This window comes from Manacus candei, unplaced genomic scaffold (genome assembly GCF_025592945.1).
Source record: "Manacus candei isolate 608988 ecotype Guabito, Panama unplaced genomic scaffold, ASM2559294v1 h1tg000061l, whole genome shotgun sequence".
Lineage (NCBI taxonomy): Eukaryota > Metazoa > Chordata > Aves > Passeriformes > Pipridae > Manacus > Manacus candei.
The window spans coordinates 4,913,407-4,935,288 of NW_026138109.1; the positions used below are offsets into that span (position 1 = coordinate 4,913,407).

The following is a 21,882-nucleotide window of genomic DNA, read 5'->3' on the forward strand; positions in this document are numbered from 1 at the left end:
ATCTCATAGTTGCTAGTTTGGATATCTTTTCCCCCCAGTCATAGTCCTCTTGTTGTATGTGCTGAACTTAGTAAAACTTGTCTGTCTGAAGCCTTGTTTAGTTGTTAAGACAGGTATAAAATCCTACCACAGTTCCACAGAAGGATTTAGTCTGCTTGCTTTCTGGATCTAACCAACCCTGAAAGATCCCACACACTAACATCTCACCTGCAGCTTGGCTGCAGACACAGGTTCTAGTGAAGGCAACACAAAGTTAACTGTAGTCCTGGTGATGATTTTGGGAAATAATATTCATCTTTTGTGTTCCAACCTACTTGGAAGAATATTGTGATCAGTAAAGAGGCAAGCCATGTCAAGGTTCAACTCAAGAGATTTTCATTTCTCCCTGCCATATCCAGAAAATGCAGGACTTACTTTAGCCTTAGATCTTAACCATCTGGAATTCAATGCTTAAATCTGTGGTGTATCTGCATAAGTAGGTGACTAAATTGATTCCTTCTGAAGTATTCAAACCACTGAGCTCAGAGAGAGCTCTGAGAGTAATGAAGCACTGAGAGCTTCATTGTACAGCCCTTCCCTGACATAGACCACATGGATCTTAAACTTAATCCTGTTTGCTTTTTTGATTTGCTTTTCAAGGAAGACCTCCAATCTTTCTGAATGTAAACATGGTATTAACATCCCAGAGGTAAAGAACTTTATTTTTGAGCCTTCGACTCCAGTTTTTATCTGAACCTACAAAATCAGCAGCTGTACAGATGTAATCAAATTAGGAAATAAGACTGTTTTTCTGGTATTGACTGTGGATTCCTTTGGATTATGTGGATTATGATCCTTAAAAACACAGAGAGGTGGGAAACCAGAGCAGGGGAATGAACAGGAAGGTTTTGCTCTTTTTTTTAACTGCACTCAATGAAGATGGTATAGCATTCAGTTCCTGCTCTTTCTTTTTTGGGGAAGGCACCTGCTCTGTGGAAATGAAGGTGGAGGCATAGTCATCTAAAAAAACCAACTCCAACGCCCTCCAAAAATCAAATTAAAACCCACAACAAAAAATCTCTGATCAAAAATACCTGATGCTGTGCATGCTGAGGAAAAGCAGTGTGAGGCAGTGTAGTAATTAAACCAAAATGGAGGATGTGCAGATTCTTGTATTTTTTCTTAATGGTTTAAGTACCTAGTGTGCTAGACTTGATAAAGGTTTTTGACATACATGAATGGCAGAAGGAGGTCAAATAAAACCTTAAATGTCTGAAGTCCCATAAGTGCAGGAAATTGTTTGGTATATCCAGAGGATTCTGGTAAGTAAATTTGCTGTGTTGCAGAAAGTGGTGCAGGTTCCTTTCAGCTAGTCTCTGATGGTTTGATGTCAGGAAGATGTATCTTAATCCCACAGTTAGGGTTTAGTTTAGTCTTCAGTGTTTCAGTTGGACATCTAAAAATAATGTTTGCTTGGCACAGATTATATTCATTCTTTCTTCAGAGTTCTGTTATTTCTAGACAGATATTTAGATTACAATCCCAAATATGCTGGCCATACAACAGGATAGACCAAAGCTACGTCGTTTCCCTGGCAAATCTGGGGTTTCTGTATCTGTGGTAGCTGGTTATAATAATCTGTTGGATGATTATGCTGCTGACTGAAACATGTTCTTTCATTTCCACTGGTTAGGATTGATAAGAAATCTCCACTGTTGCAAAATGTAACCATTTCTTCTTTAGGAAGACCATTAGAAATGAGTAATGTCTCATTTTCAATGGCCTTTGCAACTTTATTTTTGCTGTAGGTGCAAGGTGGCAGTTCTGTGCAGATATTCTGACTGCTTCTGCAGTGTTTAAATGAGTGAACTAGATGTGTTTTATCCCTCTGAGCTTGTATCTTTCTTTGCCAAAGGCAAATTTTCATTGAAGGCGGTTTCTCTAGGCTTTTCCCACAACTACGTGCATCTAAAAATTGGTTAGACTGCTGCTGAAAGATGTTTAAAAAAAGTGTTTTTTCCAGTCTTTAAACTAGGTTGCATTTGCACCTGACTCATCCCCAGTGTCAGCAGTCAGAGTTTAGAATTGCATCTGAAATCTGAAGATACTCAGACACTCTGTTTCTTTCACTAAGGACACCTTATCCCTCTCTGCTGTTTATAATTTTATTTTGGTGAGGTTGAGAAGTGCTCCTCCTTCTTACAGGTGGTATATTTGTACAGAAGTGGCTCTCCTGAGTCTCCCAGCCAGTCAATAGTGTTACTGGGAGAGGAGAGGTGTCTGGGACCAAGGTTTGGATGTTGTGTGTGTCTGAACACTGAAAAATTGTGTACAAACAAATAGTATGGGGAATGGCATGAACAATACTACAGTGGGTAAATCTCTTTCTTTTAGATCAGCTTTTATTTGCTTGATGTTCTTATTTAGGACTTTCTTTGTTCCTATTGTTTCAAAGCAAACTGAATTAATGAACTGTAGATGAATTTGATGAAACTGCATCGTTTTCCCTCTTTAGGAGAGGTGTTTTTGAAAGCTGATAGTTGCCCTAGAAAAACTTAAGGAAAAAACCCCCTCTCTTCAGGTTCCAGGAATAGGTTGCTGATTACATGCAAAATAAGAGAAGAACAGATAGCAACAAAAAAGGATTATTGTATCCGGAAGTTTGTTTGAGACCGTGAATGCCTGGTTATGTCTGGATGTTCATTCAAGTAAAGCTCGGTCTCTAGGAGACAGGCTCAGTCTCGTGCATCCCTCTGAGCTTTTAAAAATAAGATTTTGTTGATTTCATATGTGTGAGAGTAGCAGATACTGGCAAGCCGTATGTATGGTCTTTTTTACAGTCCTGTAATTCTATTATGGAGGATTAGAAACAGTTGCATTAAAGCACTGTCATTGGTGGGTTTGTGTATCTTGTCTTTCTGTCTTTTTTTTTTTTTTAAACAGTTACCACTCTATGCTATCTTATAAAATACATCCTGCTCTGTGCTCTTTATTTTTGGTGGCCATTCTGTGAGAAGGTGCTTTGGAGCAGTGAGCATGGTGTACTTGTCAAATGTATCATTCCTGCAAAAGGTGGCAATGTATGGGAAAGAATATACAGCAAATAAAACAAAAAAAGGTTCGTATTGAAGGAATCCACTTTAGCAGCATTACAGCTGATAATTAAGGCTGAGAAATGGTGCAGTGTTGCTGTTACAATGTCATGTCACTGAATCAAGGGTGCATGTGGTATGAGAGGTTTCAAACACTTGGTCATAAATTCTTTCCGTGTTGATTTCTTTCAAATGTTCCTAATGGCACTTAACTGTTGCCAATTCAGCTGCGTCTCATTGCTTGCCATGTGGACCCATGTTTTGTTTAATGAGAACATGTTTGGGTTGTTTTTTTTTTTTATTACGTGAACAGACTTATGTAGCTCTTTCTGAGTTTTTATGTGATCATCACTGTGATACAGAAAATGCAGGCATTTTTCATAAAACTAAAATGGTTAACGTGATAGTATTATTACCTTCTATATATTTTAACTCTGAATACAGAGAGGTCAAAATCAGATGTGCTCACTGCTTTAAAATATTTATTATAAAGTATTAGAAAGTTCTTTGTTCTTTACTTGACAATGTAAAATCACAAGTGTTTGGATGTTCAGTTCCCACCAGCTTCCACTGCAGTTTGGATATAAAAACAAACAAGCAAAAAAACTAATGTTACCAGAGCTTGCTTATGAGGCTTTGTGTTAGTGATGTACCCCGTGACAAATATGAAGCTATAACAGATGCAGTGGCAGAATTAAATTATCAGAGTTTGCTTTAGTAATAGGTCCTTTATTCTCTTCCAGCTTATGGTCACACATAGAAGCAAATGTTGGTCTGATTGTACAACCTTCCTCATTCTTAAATATGGTGAGTTGCTGTAAAAGGGTAGAGCAGCAAAGGAGACAGGAGAATCTGGATTTGTCCATTGTCCTGTGGCTGCACCACTAGACATTAGCAGGGGAATCAGACAGTAGTTATGTTGGCTTTGGGAGACACAAATGTAAAAATCAACCTCTGCCAAACCCTTAACAGCTAGGTCATGAATTGCATATTGATGTTTAAAGAAATGTTAGTAAAATACTTGCACGGGGCTTAAGAAACAGTTGATTGTATTGGAGAAAAATGGAGTTATTGCAAAAGCTGAAGTGGAATGTGCCCCTACTCTTTCTGTTCATTTTATAACTTGGCTGATGAGGTGGATTTTATTCAGAAATAGCCCATATTGTAGTGCTGTGGTCCAAAATCTGAAACTCAATGCCATATTAGGTATAGCTGCAATCAGTTGCAATTTTGTTGGAATGATTACACATGAGGACTGGAATTTGGAATATGAACAGAGTTATTAGCACAAAAATGCCATTCTAGTTGTTATTTAGTACTTAATTGTTTGGACAAACTCCTTCATATTAACAGGGTTTCTAACACTCTCCTGGTATCTTGCATCATCAGCCTGTGAAGTTGTTGCACTGCCTGAGCAAAGCTGACATAATTTGCATTAAAAATAATGCTATTCTCTGATAAAAGCTCACAATTTTGACTAATAGAGCTGTGGAATTAAGGGGAAGAACTTAGGTAGTATCCTGAAAAGTCTGTTGCATGTAAGTGGCTGTTAAGACTTTGTCACTGTGTGTGTACAGTTTTACATATATTGCTCTTTTAAAACCAGTTAAGAATTCCTAAATAGCCAGCAAATGTCCCATTTGTCAAATCAGCACTTCAGCTCCAGGAGCAGCCAGAAATTCAAGGCAAACATAGCAGTGTATGGGGTGCTGCAGTAATCCCAGTTTAGCTGCTGCTTGCTAATTCTAGTTTGCAATTACTAGAAAGCTGGTACAGAGCATTAGCAAAGAGTGAGGGAAAGGGTTTCCAGTGGATGAATCAACAAGAAATTCTGGCTGTGCTCTTACAAATGTCTACAAAAAGATCCTGCAGGAAAATGAGGACCTGCAAGCAAGGTTTTGGGGAAATGGTGCTCAGATCCAAAGTATCTTATTATAGCACTGCAGAAGCTACTACATTAGAGCAGAATGATTTTTATCTGCCACACCACAGAGTGTATAACAGCTTTATTGGCATTATTTATATTCCAATATCTTTATGCATTCCTCCTGTGGTGATTAGAAATATCTCTGTGCAGTGGATAATATCCTCAATACTGCTTGTTGGGCTGCAGTGTTATGTACACATGCCAGATTTTACGTAAGTTAGATGAAGATATTATGCTCCAGGTATCTGAACTTCACACAGCAATACAGACTTGGCAGCAGTCAGTTTTTTACAACTCAGTATTGCTATTTGGTGTTCACCAGTGTGGCAGAGAGAAAACTGCAGTGGAACACAGAATAGTCTAATGGTATCCCAGGTCAATGTAAATGATGTATGGGACTAGAGATGACTGTGTCCACTTCTCTGCTTTTCCACATCTTCTACAGGGCCAATGAAGAGGACAGTTCTAGGACATTCAGTTGGGTGCAGTTTATCTCATCCCAAGATTGATGGTTCAGATTAGATGAACTTCCCTGTTCTTTGCTGATTATGACAGAGATCCTGCGACACAAACGCATAGGTTTATATTTTATTTGGGCTGATGAATGCCATGTCTGGAGTTTGATTTTGGCCTTGAAAATTACTAAATTATGGATGGAGCTCATTGGGTCCAATTTGCCCAGCACTAGGGTGGTAATTAATTTTTTTTTCTTTGTTTCAGCCTGTAAGAATAAATTTAACATCTGGGATTCATTTTTACTGGGTTTGCCAGAGACAAGACACTGGGGGTGCAGGGAGGGAATAAAAATGAGTAAAAGCAACAATGAGAAGTCTCTCTAAAAACAAGTCAATATGTGGCCTATTTGCTAATGTAAGACTGATTAAAGTAACAGTTTCCTTGGTAGCTGTTCTATAGTCAAATATCATGTAGACACAAAATCTGTAGATGCTCCTTGGCTCTACTGAATAGGGTCCTCTGACTTTCTTCAGGGGTGCTTTTGAAGACTCTGCAGTCATCTGCAGATGCATTTCTGCAGTGATGGGGGCTGGTGATGGCATGATTTCGCTTTTGAAACTAGTAATCTGGTTTCTCTCTTCCAGTTTAAACTTGTGCTTCTGACGTGTGTTTCAGTTTGGGATCATTGACCCTCAGAATATAGTCAGGAGTCTTTTCAGTCACTGCTCCATTCACCATAGTCCAGTTCTCACTGCTGTGAATTTTTGTACTCAATTAGATTTACAGTAAACTCCCACAAATTTACTGCACAGCATAGTTTAGACCAGAATCAGAGCATAAACAAGACCTTTATTGCGCAGTAGCTGCGTCTGTTTGGTCAGGATTTGAACTGGTGACCAGCTGGAAATGGGGAACATACTTTCTTCTTCTCCTTCTGTGGTGCTACACAGTGACTCTTCATGCTGTTCTTGCTTTTTTTTAAAATTCCTTTCTGTTTCATGCCATTACTAGAACCTTGGTAATATGGCATATGAGCAATTGATTTTTATTTTAACTCTGTTCTGTTTTTCATTACTGCACATATTTCATCATAATGCAAGTCAGCCCAACTTGCATAAGTCAGAATAAAAAACAGGCACTTCCAGTATTGCATTCTGTGTGTTGCCAGTTAAAAAAGAATAGTGTTTTTCCCTCAGAGAGCAGATGCTTCTGATCGCGATGGTAACAAATGATTTACCAGTGAAGAATACGGATGGGCAAACACGGCTACTCAATGTCAGGAAATTAGAGATATTTAATTAAACTGCCCACAGGCAGATTGGCCTGGCTGTTCTTGTCTGGGGAGGAAAATTGCTCCTTTCTAGTTCAAAAAGAAAAAGCCAGTCCATTGCTTGAACCTTTATGATTTAGTATTCCACAGAGATGCAAGCAACTGGGTACTGGTGCATCGAGCTACCATGAAAGGGTGTCAGACTCTTTTTCCTCTTGTCTGTTGACTGAATCCTGTATTTAAATAAAATAATTTTGAGGTAACTTTTTCTATCAAGCTAAATTGTTTTTCTGTCTGGAGTCAGCACTGGAGCTCAATGTGTTAAGTGTCTTTCAAATCATGCTCTCAAACTCCGAAGAGGGAGAACATTCTGCTTGTAAGATTCAATAGTGTTTCAAAGATCAGAGAAAAATCTTTGCTCTTTACTGTCAAATCCTGTCTGCTTAAATTCCCTGCTTATGTTACCAGTTGTGTCTTTCCATATTCACAAGGGACTGTAGGACAGCAGTGCTACAGGGGACTTGGTTATTCTATCCCATTGGCCTTGCTGAAAGATCTCAGCTCAAACTAGTACCAAATATGGAATTAGGCAATGCTAACAGTTCAGTGTCAGCTTTGATTTCTGCTGCCTACTTCAGCTGATTCCTGTTCTTTTTACCACCTAATGTTACCCTGAATACCTCGCTCTAGAGCCTTCCCACCCAGCAAAATGAGATTTTAAATTTGATACCTCCTTAATCTGTGGTACTTCTCTAGTCCGTGGTTGGATTCCATCCTGTGGAGATGCTTATTTTTTTCCACAGACAAAGTTATAAAAGCACAACCCAGAGTTGCTTGTGTGATGATTTAAACATGAGATCAAAGGCTCTGACGGTGCTTTCAAGGTGGTAGTGTTTATTCCAGTTAGTAGTCACTGTCACAGTAAGCCAGGAGATTGTAGCCTGTGGTTAGAAAAAGACCTTCTTGACAAAACATCCTGCTGCCCTCCAGTGCTACGCCATGACACGGGTTTGTTTATTCACCGCAGCTTGCAATTCCCGCCCTGGGTTTTCTTCGGGGAACAAGCACCAGAACTTCACTTGAGATCGAGGACTCTGTGTAGTAGCCCTTCCTGCTCCCCAGCCCTCTGTGTGGGTTTGACCAACTCTTCTAATCTCCGAATCTTCAAAGATGCTTTGGTGTCTCAGTGAGGAAAGGGCTGAGTTCTGCTAAAGCTGCCATATCATTCTGCAGTGTTCAGTTTTAGAAGGAGCAAGGTAAGCATGAAGAAAAGAAGGAATATTTTAAGGTTATTTCTTGCATCAACATGGCTAAAATATTGGCCTTTTAGAAAGGTTCTGGCTTTTCTCCAGCTCTACTCACCTTTTTCCACCCCAGAGCAATTCAGTCTGCAATTCCACACAGAGCGCTGACTCCAGAAGTATTTGGGGAATATACCAGAGATGTAAGGATGTCCAGAATATGTGCCTGAACAACATAGTAGAGCCTCTGTGGTAGAGTCTGTCCCACTAAAGAGTCCAGATCTCTACCATCAGATATTTGTCATGGGGTGACCTGCTTGAACAACACCTTAAATCACTCTGATGCCTACAACTCTTCTTCTGTGAAGGCTTTCACAGCTTTATCAGATCAGGCTGTCAATCATCAGAATCTGTCCTTGTCCTTACAAAATATATGACTGAGGTTTAGTTCAGCAGATATTTTGAGGTTGATTCTTGGGTGGCAGACTCAGAGGTAGAATTCTGCAACACCAACCTTCAAAGCAAGTTGAGCAGAATCACAAACTTTGTTACTTAGTTCATGCCTATAGCCTGTGGAAGCAGAACACAGTGATGGCAATAACCTCGACTGCCTGAACTGTTTCACTCATTTAGTCAATGGACGACTGCAGCCAGTGCAGGTGGAAGGATGGCAGGAGGTAATTACACCATGAGGAAGCAGTCACAGCAGTACTCACCTGAACAGAGGAATGAAAACACTATGGCATTTTTATAAACAGGATCTTTGAAAAGTTTTCTGTGTGTTCCTCCAAAATGTTTTAAAGCATATGATTTTCTTCTTTGATAGTGAATTGCAAAATGTGCCATTTATTAAATGAATGTGTTTTCCGAATTCCAGATGATGGTAGAAGCATGCTGTGGCCTAAGTGGACAGGTTTGAACTTGTATAAAGATCTAATGGAAATTAATCCAAATGCATTTCTTATGTTCATTTCACCATCCTGCTTTCAGATTTTTGTTTCCATTTGGGGTTTCCTATTAAAAATCAGACCACAAAAGCAGAGGACTGTGATGAAATCCTTATTCTTTCACTCTTAGCAGACATGATGTTAATTACCCAGGAAAAGATTATGTTTAACTTGAAGCATAGGGATTGGGAAGCTTTTCTGGGATATGAAAATTCTGTGTTTGAAAAGTAGTAAATGTTCCAAAATAAAAATGAAAAATTTACCCCAGACTTTGTTATGATTTGAAAGGAGACTAATAAATTGCTATTCTTGGAGGACCAGAAGTGGCCTGGATCAATGCATTTGTAAAAGCAGAAACAGACAAACTTGGGCACACAGGCAATTGTCTCCGTTATAGATTGGCTTTCTGATGTGCTTCTGATTCCTCTGTATTTTGTGTATTTTTAACAGATTCTGGACTCTGTCAGACATCGGGGAAAAAAAAAAGACTTAATTAGCGGCCAGTCATAGAGATTCACGGGAAGCATGTTTTTATGATGAACTCTGCCTTGGCTACCACACAAAGGGTTTGCTAGGTACCTCAGGAGATAAAGCATGACATTTTTCAGCTTTGGCTGTAACATGGATGATTTTTGTTGCTGAGTCTCATAGGGAGGTCTGTAAACCCACACATGCATCTCATTGTGGCAAATGAGTGTACATAGTATTGTTTGTTGGATAGTTTCTCAAGCTGTATCTCTGTAGGGAGCCCAAACAGTAAAGTAAACTTTCCTCCTGTTGGGAATTACTCATTTTTATTGTTATTATTATAAAGAGTACTAATTCACATGGCGGGAGTGCTGTGTGTCTGAGTCACAGGCATTGTGGTAGGTTCTGCATATATATCACCAAAAATTGCTATGAGACTGTGAGTGTAGAACAAAAGGCAGCAGGATGAATGCAGACTGGAAAGGGATGTTTTTCCTTGGAAAATGGTGTGTTAGGCGTACATTTTGCTGTTCCACCTTTTCCTTTCAGCAAAGAGAATGAAGTTTTCTGTTTGATTTTCAGAGTTTGCTGAGCTTTTCAGTTCTGAAACTGGCAAATCCCAGTAATTCTTTGAGTGTTCCTAATGTGGTGCACAAGGTGTGTGTCACCAGCAAGGCAGTGTTTGGCCCTGGGTATTAGTGTCACCAGGCCTGACAGCAATATTAGTGTCAGTATTAATGTCACTAAGATTAGTGACAGAATCTATCATTTGTTAGTTGTTAGTTGTTGGTTGTTAGTCCTACAGGTAATTCTGAGTTGTGCCTTTCACAAAAAGGATTTTTGTCCAAAAATCCTTGTGGATTCCTCACGTGTGAAGTGTCTGTGATGGGGGATCAATCATATGAGCTCATATGCTCCATATTTCTGTCTCCTTGTCTTTTTCATATACAGGCACACATGCAAGCAGGAGTATGATATTTCTAGAAGATTTGTGGCTGTAGAGGAAAGTAATTTATATATCATTTTAAAAGGGCTAACATATATATATGTATATATATTTAACAAATGTTCCATCTAGGACTGCAAATGTAATTAAAATAACTTATTTTTGTTTATGCATTCCTAATAGAATGAGACAGAGGTCTGAAGGTTTGTTGCAAGTCGAGGATTCATTAAAAATTCCTGTGCTAAGAGTTCTTTTCTCAGTTCTAGTATAGCTGTAGTGCACAGTTGCTCAAATCTTCTGTAATTGTAGGGATCCAACTGTGATCCCTGTTGTAACTCTTGTTTCACGTGTGCTTGGTTTTAATCTGTGTGTGTGTAACTACGTCTTTTGCTTATCCTTCATTTGCTTCTGTCTCCACTATATACTGCTGTGACAGAGCTGGACATGATTTCAAATGCTCATTTCTGTGTCACAGTCTTCCTGAATTAGCAGAATTATTGTTTCAGGACAGCAGACAATCAAATCCCAACAGCTTCCCTGGACCCTCACAAAATAATGGCTGAGTGTTGATCTGTGGAAAAAACTTTCAGAAAAGATTGTCTGAAAAGTAAGGAGACTGAAGATAGAAGCATTTTGTCTTTAAATATTCTCAAATGCCTCTCAGTGAAACTTAGTCAAAGACTGTGTCAAATTAATGGAATCACAGGAAGTTAAACACAGGGTTTTGGATAGTTTGGGGAGTAACTTAATAAGGAGGTCTCCAGCCAAAAGAGGAGGGTAGCTGAACCCTGGATAGGCAGGCACTGGGCAGGGCAGCTGTTGTCCTCTCAGCAGCACTGGGCAGACCTGCTGAAACTGCAGAAATATAAGTGCGAGTCTTGATGTTTTTAAGAAAGTTAGGCAGAACCCAGAGATGTCTTGCCAAAGAACAACCTTTTCAGAGGGTGGGGAAGACCTAGGCTGTGGAAGGAAAGGAGAAAGTGTATCCTGGACTAGGAGTGGGTGGTGTAGCTATTGGAAAACAGCCAGCAGCACTGGGCAAATAAGCCTGCTGAAAGTGATTTTTAAGAGCCAGTTGTACTAAACCACCCCTGTGTTTTCAGCTCTGCTCTGGCAGGATCTGTCTTGAGAGTCTTCTCATGCAAAATGTGAGTTTGGGATCCATAAGTGCCTTCACTTGTTGAGTACTGAGCATAGAGTATGGTCAAGCATATTTTAAAGTGACAAAAGGGGATGGGAACAATGCATATGTTTTGCATCTGAGCCTAGAGAGGATTATTTATTGCCTTTGGAATCCACATATGGTTTGTCGTAATGTAGACTGTCAGATCCATTCCTGCTGCAAAAAAATCAATGAGGTTTAGCCAGGGATGTATTTGTTTATTTTCTGATTTTCATTGTGAGAGGGAAGAAAAGACCTAACACTGACAAAGGAACACATCAACTCAAGGCAATCTCGCCTGAATTGTTTTGGAGAGGAACAACAACAAAAAAACCTTTTGCTTACCTTGTGCAAAACCATTGTTTTTTAATGATAGCTTTTCCATTACTGGTACTTCAGTGGATCTGTCATGATCTGGCATCATCCTGTACAAAAATATTTGTTTGAAAATGTCTGTGAAAAAGTCCTGATTTCATGTCTTGGTTGAAAAGATTTCTGCAGTAAAATTTCAGCATTTAGCTGAGCAGCTCTGGTCAATAGTAAGAGCAGAATGAATTGTTTATTGTACATACTGTTTTTCTAAGTTCACATATGAAAGAGGTAAATTGTGAATTATTGATTCAGTCCAGAATTCCCTCATAAATTTGTTTGTTAACAGTTTTCTCACCACACAAAAGCTTATTAGAGGTTTATGTGTCAAATATACCTCTTTTTAAAGAATTCTTAAGTCCACTGGAATTCTGTCAGGACTGTGTATGATCTAATATTTAGTATCTTCTATTTGTCTCCATTGATGTTAAGTTTTTGAATTTTCAGTGTTCTTAAATTAGCAAGAATTATGCCAAGTATTAGCTGAAGATACTTAATGTCTTTTAGGTTTGAGTAAACTTTTTCAGTGAAATATTTTATCGTACAGAACTGTGAGCATGTCTTCAGGAAGATGTTTCATTTGCAGACAACATCTGTCTTATCTGTACAAAAAGTATTTTCTTATTCTCATATTTTCCTACATCTCACTGTATCACTGTCACATAAAAAGTGTTGAACATCTTAAGGAAACTAAATGCTGAATTATTAGAAAAGCTGAACATCTGTGCCTCTTTTTGAGTTTTAGGGGATTTTCATTGTTTCGGAATTCCTGGGAGTTACATCATGAGGATTTCAAAACATGCCAGTTTTAAAGACAAAACTTAACATCCTGTGAGCAAAAGAAGACATGACAGAAGAACAGAAAGAAAATGAGTCCTTTTATTATTATAGCAAAGTATTTTTCCTCATGGTTCCAAAGAATATTTTACTGCATTTTTTCCCCAGATAAATAGCTCAATTCTTTTCTATTTTGCCTTTTTTTTTTTCTATTATGGTACAGACTATTGCATTCAAACCTAAACGACTGACTGCTGCTTTTAAGCAGACCAAATGAAATACTTTTCTTGCAAAAAGTGCTGTATTTCCAAAACAGCTAAAGCAATCTCTTTGCAGACAAAAGAATGATTTTGATGGAAAGTGTCAGTTTGAAATAACACCAATAATTTTTTCAACAGAGAAACACTATTTTTTTAATAGAAATAGTCTACAAAGAAAACAAACACATGTATGAAAACAGTTTAAAATGGAAATTCTAAATTAATAATATTTAAACTGAAATCTAACCTTTAGATTCTTCGAACTTATGGGTGTTGCATGTTGATGGAGGGATTTAATTTGCCTGACCCTTGGCATATGACTGATTTTCAGGAGGAGATAATGGTCAATAGCAGATTTCTGGCAAGAGGCGTAAGAATAGGCTGGAAAATAGGGATGTCTCATTGACATACACCTGTTTCTGAGCTGCAGGTGCTCTTTTGCCATTTAAAAATGAGAGACTAATCTTCCCTACACTGATTTATCCAGTGGTTTCTGGTACTTCTCTGTACCATTTCTGATTTGCAATTTTCTGTGGCATCTACCAGGACACTGTGCCACACGACATCTTTGTTTCTAATCTAGAGAGACACGTTTGGCCTGGAAGCCAATCATCTCTGGGGCTGCATGGCTGCATCCAGAGCAGTGTGGGCAGCAGGTTGAGGGAGGTGATTCTGCCCCTCTGCTGCGCTCGGGTGAGACCCGTCCTGGAGCTCTTCATCCAGCTCTGGGGCCCCCAGCATAGGAGGGATGTGAACCTGCCAGTGTGAGTCTAGAGGAGGATCACGAAGATGATCAAAGGGTAGATCACCTCTGCTATAAGGACAGGCTGGGAGAGTTGGGGCTGTTCAACCTGGAGAAGAGAGTGATTTTGGGAGACCTTCTGACAGTTTACAGTACCTAGAGCGGCTACAAGAAAGCTGGAGAGGGACTTTTTACAAAGGCATGTGGTGATAGAACATCAGGCTTTAAACTGACAGAGGACAGGTTTAGAACAGATATTAGCAAGAAATTCTTGACAGTGAGAGTTGCGTGTGCCCCATCCCTGAAAGTGTTCAAGGCCAGGTTGAATGGGGCATTGAGCCCTGGTGTACTGGATGGCATTCTGCCCATGGTGGGAGGGGTTGGAAGGTCCCTTCCAACCCAAACCATTCTATGCTTCTAATAATTGCTCTTTCAGTTTAAGTCTGTATTGGGTAAAAAAAATATTTTATTGCCTGCCAGCTTCTTTTGAAGTTCTCTACCTTTTTTGCCAGGGAAGATAGTAAACATGCAGGAACTCTCTAGATTGTCTGTGCCACTTGCTGCTTCCCCAGGTTGTCTGTTTTCCAGCCTTTTCAGGTGCTCATTATACACAGTCTTACTCTGGAAGAAGTTAAACTTGTTGATTTCCCATCAGCTTCAGAAGTACTTTGAAGTATTCATCATCACAGAGAAGGCAGTTGATATTTCATCAGATCAAACTCCTAGCAGAAGGGGCCTGGAAATTAGCAGAGATGTTGTGCTAGTCTTAGTTAAGTGGTTTACTCAGTTACTGGTTTTGTACTGAATTTGATTTGCTTTTTATTGAGTGCATGTCCTTCTAAGTTTTGAGCAGAAACTTGATTGTTAGTAGATTGAGGAGTATTGGCTTGTCTTGCAGGCTTTTGTTCTTATTTCAGAGTATAGGTCATCTCTCTGTAGATCTGAGAGAGAAGTTAATTTTCTGCCTGTTAGATGTAGTGTCTTGAATGCACAGGTAAATTTGTGCATGCACTGCACCTCTCATATCAATGGAAATGGCTTTCAGTCAGAGTTCAAGCTTCAAGACTGAATTTGAGGCACGTTCAGAGCTAACTCAAGTGTTTTGTGCTTTTAAACTGACCTGAACCCAATGCTGAATCTGATCAGCCTTCAGCTTTGGCATACATGGGAGCTGGGACTCGTCCTGGGTTTGTAAAAACATTTATGGTGGTATTCCAGATGCAGTTGTAAAAGCACATTGGTCTCCTTTCTCAGACAGGCAGAAATACCTGGGAAAGTCAAATGAGTGGCATGTAATTTGACTGAGGCCAGAAGAAGTTATGATTCTGTGTAACTGTTGTGATTGCCAGTTATTGTCATGCTGGTTCCCAGATTGCCATGTGCTAAGCATCAGCTGTGTACTAGAGATGCAGTTTGACCTGCAAGTTCTGGATCTCCATTTGAATCTTGTTCTTACGGTTTCCTTTAATTTCTTTTCTCGTCTCCTTCCACTTCCTATTTCTCACTCTCAGTCCTTTTCTAACACAGACACTGATTTGTGACACAGAATAACTTTTTTGGTGTAGCATGTCACTCACACTGCTGTCTTAACATGCCAGAGCTGCCCTCAGCCAGGGACTGAATTTTCCTGTTTTGTAAGGTATTTGGTTTTGATAAGCTCCCTCCCCCTTCATTCCTCCCCAGTGATAGCACAACAAGCTGCAGCTTGAGCATGGCTCACAGCCTGTTCCAAGGCTGTGCATAGCAAACAGAGCAGCTGCTTTCTCACACCACCCATGGAAACGAGGGCAGTGTATTTCAAGCTGCAGTTGTTGAGCAGAATCCATGATTCCTCATGTAGGCACTGAGCAGAAACTTCATGTCACAATACTGCTCTGAGCTTATCCTTCAGTATGAGGGAGTCACTTTTTGGAAACTCGTTGGAAACAATAAATGGTAAGTAAAGAAGAGGTTGAGAGCATCAGTATGGGCTGCCTTTTAAGTCACCTTGAAATGACACTTCCACGATAAGTGGTGACATGACTCTTGTGAGGCATGTTGAAATTCATTCCTAAGTCCTGTCTGTGCTGTGCAGCCACAGACTTCATGAGTTTGGGGAAAAGGGAGGCAGAAGCCTCTCCCAACACATCTATGATGAATGCAGACCTACAACATACTGTTTGCTCTTGATACTTCTGCTTAGTTTTGGGCTGGACAGAATGAAGCTAAGAGAAGAGTGTTGTGAGGTGGGTCATTGTAGTCCTGCCTGATATTGCTTTCCCTCATAGAGTTCTGTTTCATCAAGCAAAATAATTTCTGGGGAGAGGAAGAAGCTGGGCTGTGACCTTCTCTTGCTCTGCTCTCCAGAAGAGTAAAGCTCCTGACAGACTTTCATCCACTGTAAAATGGGATAATTGTGCTTTCTTCCATCTATCTGCACACGTTGTGGCAGCTGTCATCATTTGTGTCTCTGCTTTCTGGCTGTTGACTAGGGTTCCTGTAGGTCACAGTAATACAAACAATACTTGTCAATAGAAACAATGCCACTTGTCATTTGATCAAATGTTTGCATTTAGTTATTCTCTAATAAAGTTTGAACTCCACAGTATTAACATTGTCATGCTCACTAGTTTGCAATTAGTTTTAGAATGTAAGTGAGCAGGAAGCCAAAACAGCTGTAGTACTTTCTGTCTCTGTGATTAGAAATCATGTTTGCTTTGTGGATCCTCTTCCTTGTCTTTTTATTCCAAATACAAAGCACTGTTTAGGCAAGGAACCTCTTACCAATCCAGTGTTAAATCTTCACTCTTCAGCATTACATAGGCTTTAAATCATCAAATGTGATCTGCTTTGCAATCTGTAAAAATTTACTGGCTTCCAAATCAAAGCTTCAGAACTTCACATTGAAAGTCTCTGAGGGGATTTCAAATGCTGAGAAGTACGAACCATTTTTGCATTGTTTATTTTCATTTTCCTGAGAGGCTGTTCTGATATTAATGAGAAAAAAACCCAACTAGTTTCTACATTGTAAGCCTCCTGGATACAGTGCTTTCTGAACAAGTTTATTAGAAATATATGAATTAGATATTCCAAGAGTATTTTCCAGGAGTAAAACAGCTGTTGCTCTTTCCTCCTCCCCCTAACAGTCTTCGGAGGAATTGGGCAAACTTTTTGTTCTGTCTCAGAACAGTAATACTTGCTGAGTTGATTTTGGATCCCAAATGAAGTCAAAACTTGCTGGTCTCGCCAACTCATGACTGTAGTCAAAGTAAGCCTCTTGCACTTGGAGAAACAACTCTTGGGTGTGTTTTGTCCTTGAGAGTGTTGTAACTTGCTATGTGATGAGGCTCAGAGCACTGACAGGGCACCATCCACTCAGCTGTCCCAGTGGGGTGTCACCTCACACACTTTGGGCAGACTGGGCAGCCCGAAGAGCTGCAACCTTGTCTTCATCAAAGGCACAACAGACTTAGCAGCAACTGAGCGACAATGAAATATTGACCAAAGGAGCCCCCAGGTCTTCGGAGTGCTCTGGACTTCAGACAGCCTTTAGCAGCCTGTCTCTCACTGCTGTGTGGAAATCACGCTAGTAAATAGAATAGGAGTTCAAACTGTGTTTGAGTTAATGAATTACGAGTCAGCTGTGTCGTACCATCTACCTGCTGGATGCTTAGCATGTGGCAAACACAGGCTTGTTTCAGCTTAGTATAACCAACACTGAAAGTTGTGTAAAATTTATTAAGTACTATCTTTGCTCTTTTTTAAGACCATAAAAATGTTCGGTTACTAATTCTCTAGTGGACAATAAATTTTTACCCTGTTGGAATTTAATTATATATCTGAGCTTCAGAGCAGCAAAGTTTGGGCTTATGCAGATCAAATGGGACATATTTGGAAAAGTAGAAAGTGAGAATGTGGGAGGAAGCTGAAAGGCCCTTTTAGAAATGGACAACATGAAATGACTGCTGCTGGGCCCTGTAATACATGTATGTAAGAGATGTAGAAGCTCTGGGAACATGGCTTCATGTTCTTCATGAGCTGCTGGAGATTTTAAAGCAGAACCCTACAGAGAGACTAATGAGGCTCTAAACAGCTTCATGGTCACACAGTGATCATCAGTCATTTGTGGATCTTCTGTTTTAAGAAAAGAAGTAAGATATTTCTACAATGCAAATAAAGCTGCTGCAGGCAACAGGGCACCCAAAAGTGAACGTGGGAATAAGACACCTGGACTGTTTCTTCTAAGGAAAATCACAGAATACTTGGAAGAAATAATGAATGCTTTTAGGATAGGCAATAAGGATGATTGTGGAGGATGGCGTGACCTGAAGTGTGAACAGAGATGTCTTTTAAAATTATGTGTTCCAAGTTGTACATTTTCATGCTCAAATCTCCATGCAAGATTAATTCCACAGATAATTTCCTTGAGTAGAAATGAATGTAGCCAGGCTGCTTCAGATTCTGTATGAGATGCAAAGCTCTCAGTGAGTTGGAGATCTATAGAAATTATTCCTGAACTGTTTCCGTAGCACAGCAGAGGAGTAAATGAAGACAGGATTTGGACTGTTTGCTTCTCTTACCCATTTCTAGAAAAGTTTTTTAATGCCTTAGTTTCTTAAATCATATCCTAGATAACCTTCATCCAAGTCCCCATCTCCACTAAACTGTGGGAAAAGGGATGAATCTGTCCTGCTCAATAACAGTGAAAAGAGGAAATGAAGTCTAGTGTGGTCACCAACAAGTTGATGCATCCAGAGAACTGACTCTCTGTCAAGTCTCTCAGCTGAGTGATCATGTATTGTAAGTGGTAGCTGATATACATGACCCTAGAGACATGACTTTTCTCCTTTGCTGAGTGTATGTCCCCAGCCAGAAAGACCTGCACCTCTGAAACATCCAGAACTGATGTCTGTCCCTTAAGAACCTGAGATCTGGAGGTTGTCAAGACACTTCTTCCTCTCTTGATATCTTATTTTCTTCCACGAAAATCCAACCTGCTGTAAATTTGGCTATGAATTGATATGTTGTTTCCTATCCTCTGTGTCTGAACTTTCTGAGCCCACAATGTGCAGGGCCTATGTCTGGATCTCTGGTCAGATTTCTGGCAGCTTCTAAAATCTACAATCTGTGACAAAAGAATATTAAATCTTGTGGTATGATTGTATCCTGTTCTTTTAGTCATCTTGTTGTCTTAAAAATAAGATATTTTAATTTTGGTGCAAAGATATGTTAAACTATAAGGCTGAATTCCAGTAGCACCTTCTTTACCAAATCCTGACGAAAGCATAGTTTTTTTCTGTATTCCTATATAAGAGGTAGAGTGCTGTCCTTTTCAGTGGGTGATGTTCATAAAATCTTCTGTCAAATTACTCAGAACATAAAAAAAAAAAAAATCAACCTCTTTCTGCATGAGCAACAGCATGACTGGTCCATTTTTATTAGCTCTATCTGAGGATGGAGGTGAAAATCTCATTTGAATGTTTAGGTTTTGTTTTGGCTGAGATAGGAACATATGACAAACTCAAAGAGAAAGATCCTTGGGGGGAAAAAAAAAGTGACACACAGAAAGGAACTAAGTGATTAGCTGAAATAAATTTAGCATGTGTAGTGTTAACAGATAATTTATTTCACCAGCTCAGTTAAGATTATATGCAGCTACAGTTCTCTGGTAATTCATGTTTCCTATGGCACAATTTTTTCTGTAATTCTTTTAGTCAAACTTAATTTCACTTACCACGCATTACAGTTGTAGTAAGCACCTGGAGCAAAGTACCTAAAGGCAAAACCAGAACCTTTTCTTCTTATTTTTATTTCGTGTTGCTTCTAAAAGTCAATGTGTTTTCAGAGTCTGTCACTGCCCCATTGTCAGAAAAATTTTCTGAAATATATTGCCAGAAATATTGTTTGCTTTCAGTGAGCTACACACTGTTCCCACTACAGATGTTATTTTTTTGGCATTATTGTCAGCATACTCAGTTATTGTAGCTTTAAACTGCAAATTGTTGGGTTTTCCCTTCCTTTTTCTCCTGACATACACCCACTAATACTAGCCCCTCCTGTCTGGAATATCACTGCAGCTGCAAAACCATAGCCAAGGCTAAAGCTGCTCTTTCCCTTCCCACAGGACTCAGCTTCAGCTTCCCACATGGAACTGATTGAAAAGATTCTGCCAGCAAATGTATTTTGACAAACTCCCCAAACTTTTGACCAGAAGAAATATGTGGAAAATATGTGCCTTCCACTGGAAAATGCTAATTCTACTGAAATTCAAGAAAGTTATTTGAAAACTTTGTCCCAGGATCACCATGTCCTCCTGGCAAGCAATATGCAATGCAGGAGATGTGGTGTGTTCAGGAAACTGTTTGTGTCAAAGTAATTAAGCACGTGAATTAATAATCCCATTAGGTAATGTAGCACCACTTCCACATACAGTATGGTAAACACTTCCAGCCACAGGATGTCAGAATTTGAGGGTGAAGGGTGAGATTTGAAGGAAGGGAGAACAACAATTAAGAAAAAAATTCTGTGGTGGACTTTTAGATTTTGATCTGTAGGCATTGAGGGAAACACCCACACCCTGCCCACACACACTCTTCACCCCCAAACAAACACACACCCACACCCCGCCCCTATTTTCTGGCCATTTCTATTACTGTATTACGTGGTAGCTTTTCATAGAGAAGGTTAAATGTGCAAAACTTGTCTGCAGTTATTTTTTTTCTGTGATGATAACTAAACTCTGTAATAAATGTAAATATGACTGGCTTATTTCCAAGGAGGCTTTCATAACAGGACTCCTTTGTATCTTCTGAGCGTGTGAATGCATTCAAAGGGAGGTGATGCTACAAACAGCTCAGAAAAAGCGTATATTGTATTTACATAGCTTGAAATCTGATGGACTTTAAATGAGAAATTCTTGCTGTTGTATTTGTTAGTAAGAAAAGAACAACTATAAAGAGCGAAGGTGAAGACATATTTAATCAGCAAAGGGAATTTTACCTGACATTTTTATCCAATATAACCATGGGACTTACTGCTTTTGTAGTGTGTCTTAAGTCCTATATTCTGATTTATAACTTAAACAGAAACCTGAGCATTTTTTGTATGTCATTTTTAAGAATCAGAAGTCCTGTTTCTTTTTTCTTAAAAATGAAACAGAAACCGTAGAGGCATTAGCTGTAATCCCAGATGAACAAATATATGTGACTTTGAGTTCTGAACCTTTGAAACTTTATGGATGTAAACAAGGTTTCAAACAAAGGCCAGCCTCTGACTTTAAAACTTTGACTTTTATTGGAAAGAAAGAGTTTCTGCTTCTCAGCACTGTTGGGCAAACTGTGAAATTACACTCACAGTTATTTATTTGCACAGGTTTGCAGTGGGATGTATTGGGCCTGTGGCAATCAGTGTGGAGACAGAAGGTGTCTGGTAGGGGGGACTTAAGTGATCTCACTGAGCTGCCTTTGGTCTTCTTGTACATGGTTATTTTACAGTTTTATAAGAATACTTTCATTTCATTCATATGATTTCCTTCATATTCTTACCCTCATACTGGCTTTCACAACTGTCCAGAGAAACTGTAAGACTTTGGAGTGTTTGAAAAGGGTTTTTAGTTTGTGTGTCCTTGTAAATTTCAGTACAGCAGCTGCAGGAACAGAGGGTTACAGCATTTTTTCCTGCTCCTGAACAAGTTAAGAAGGCTGCACTGACCACAGCAAGAAAGTGGAGGGGGGAAAAAAGCCATAGCAGTGGAATATCTTAGCCTCCTGTCACATCCCCAGTGTGGGCTAGGATGTCAGTAGATCCTTTGCTTTTGATTTAGAGCTTTACTGTTCCTTATGTCTTGAAGCGAAAGGGCTGTGCAATGGTTTTGCAATGTTCGCAATCCCTGCAAAAATGCTGAGACACGAGGGACCAAGGCCGTGTCTGTTTGCATGGATCTAGATCATGGCAGAGGGAGGTGTAAACTAATCCTGTGGAAGCGTAAACTAATCCTGTGTAGTCCAGATGGGGATCCAATGCCCTGTAACTCAGGGAAAGCAGGGAGGTTGATATGAAAGTTATAGCATGAGAAATGTTACGGCCTTTTTCAGTTCGTCTACTGTACGATCCTAATGACTTGCTAATTCATGAAAGACGGTTTATTTCTTCCATTGCATGCCTTGGGGCCAGAAAGCGTTTGTAGTCTGAGTCAAGAGTAAACCACACAGTCCAACCCGTCTGATGGGTTGGGTAATTGACTGTGGAATAGCAGCTAGGAGCAGAAT

The 21,882-nt window shown here is 39.5% G+C and overlaps 1 protein-coding gene across 2 annotated transcripts in view; it reads left to right on the plus strand.

Annotated features, from left to right (window-relative positions):
• The window catches only part of ADAMTS12 (ADAM metallopeptidase with thrombospondin type 1 motif 12), a 141,006-nt gene that overhangs the window by 27,968 nt on the left and 91,156 nt on the right, over window positions 1-21,882 (plus strand). The window lies entirely within an intron of this gene.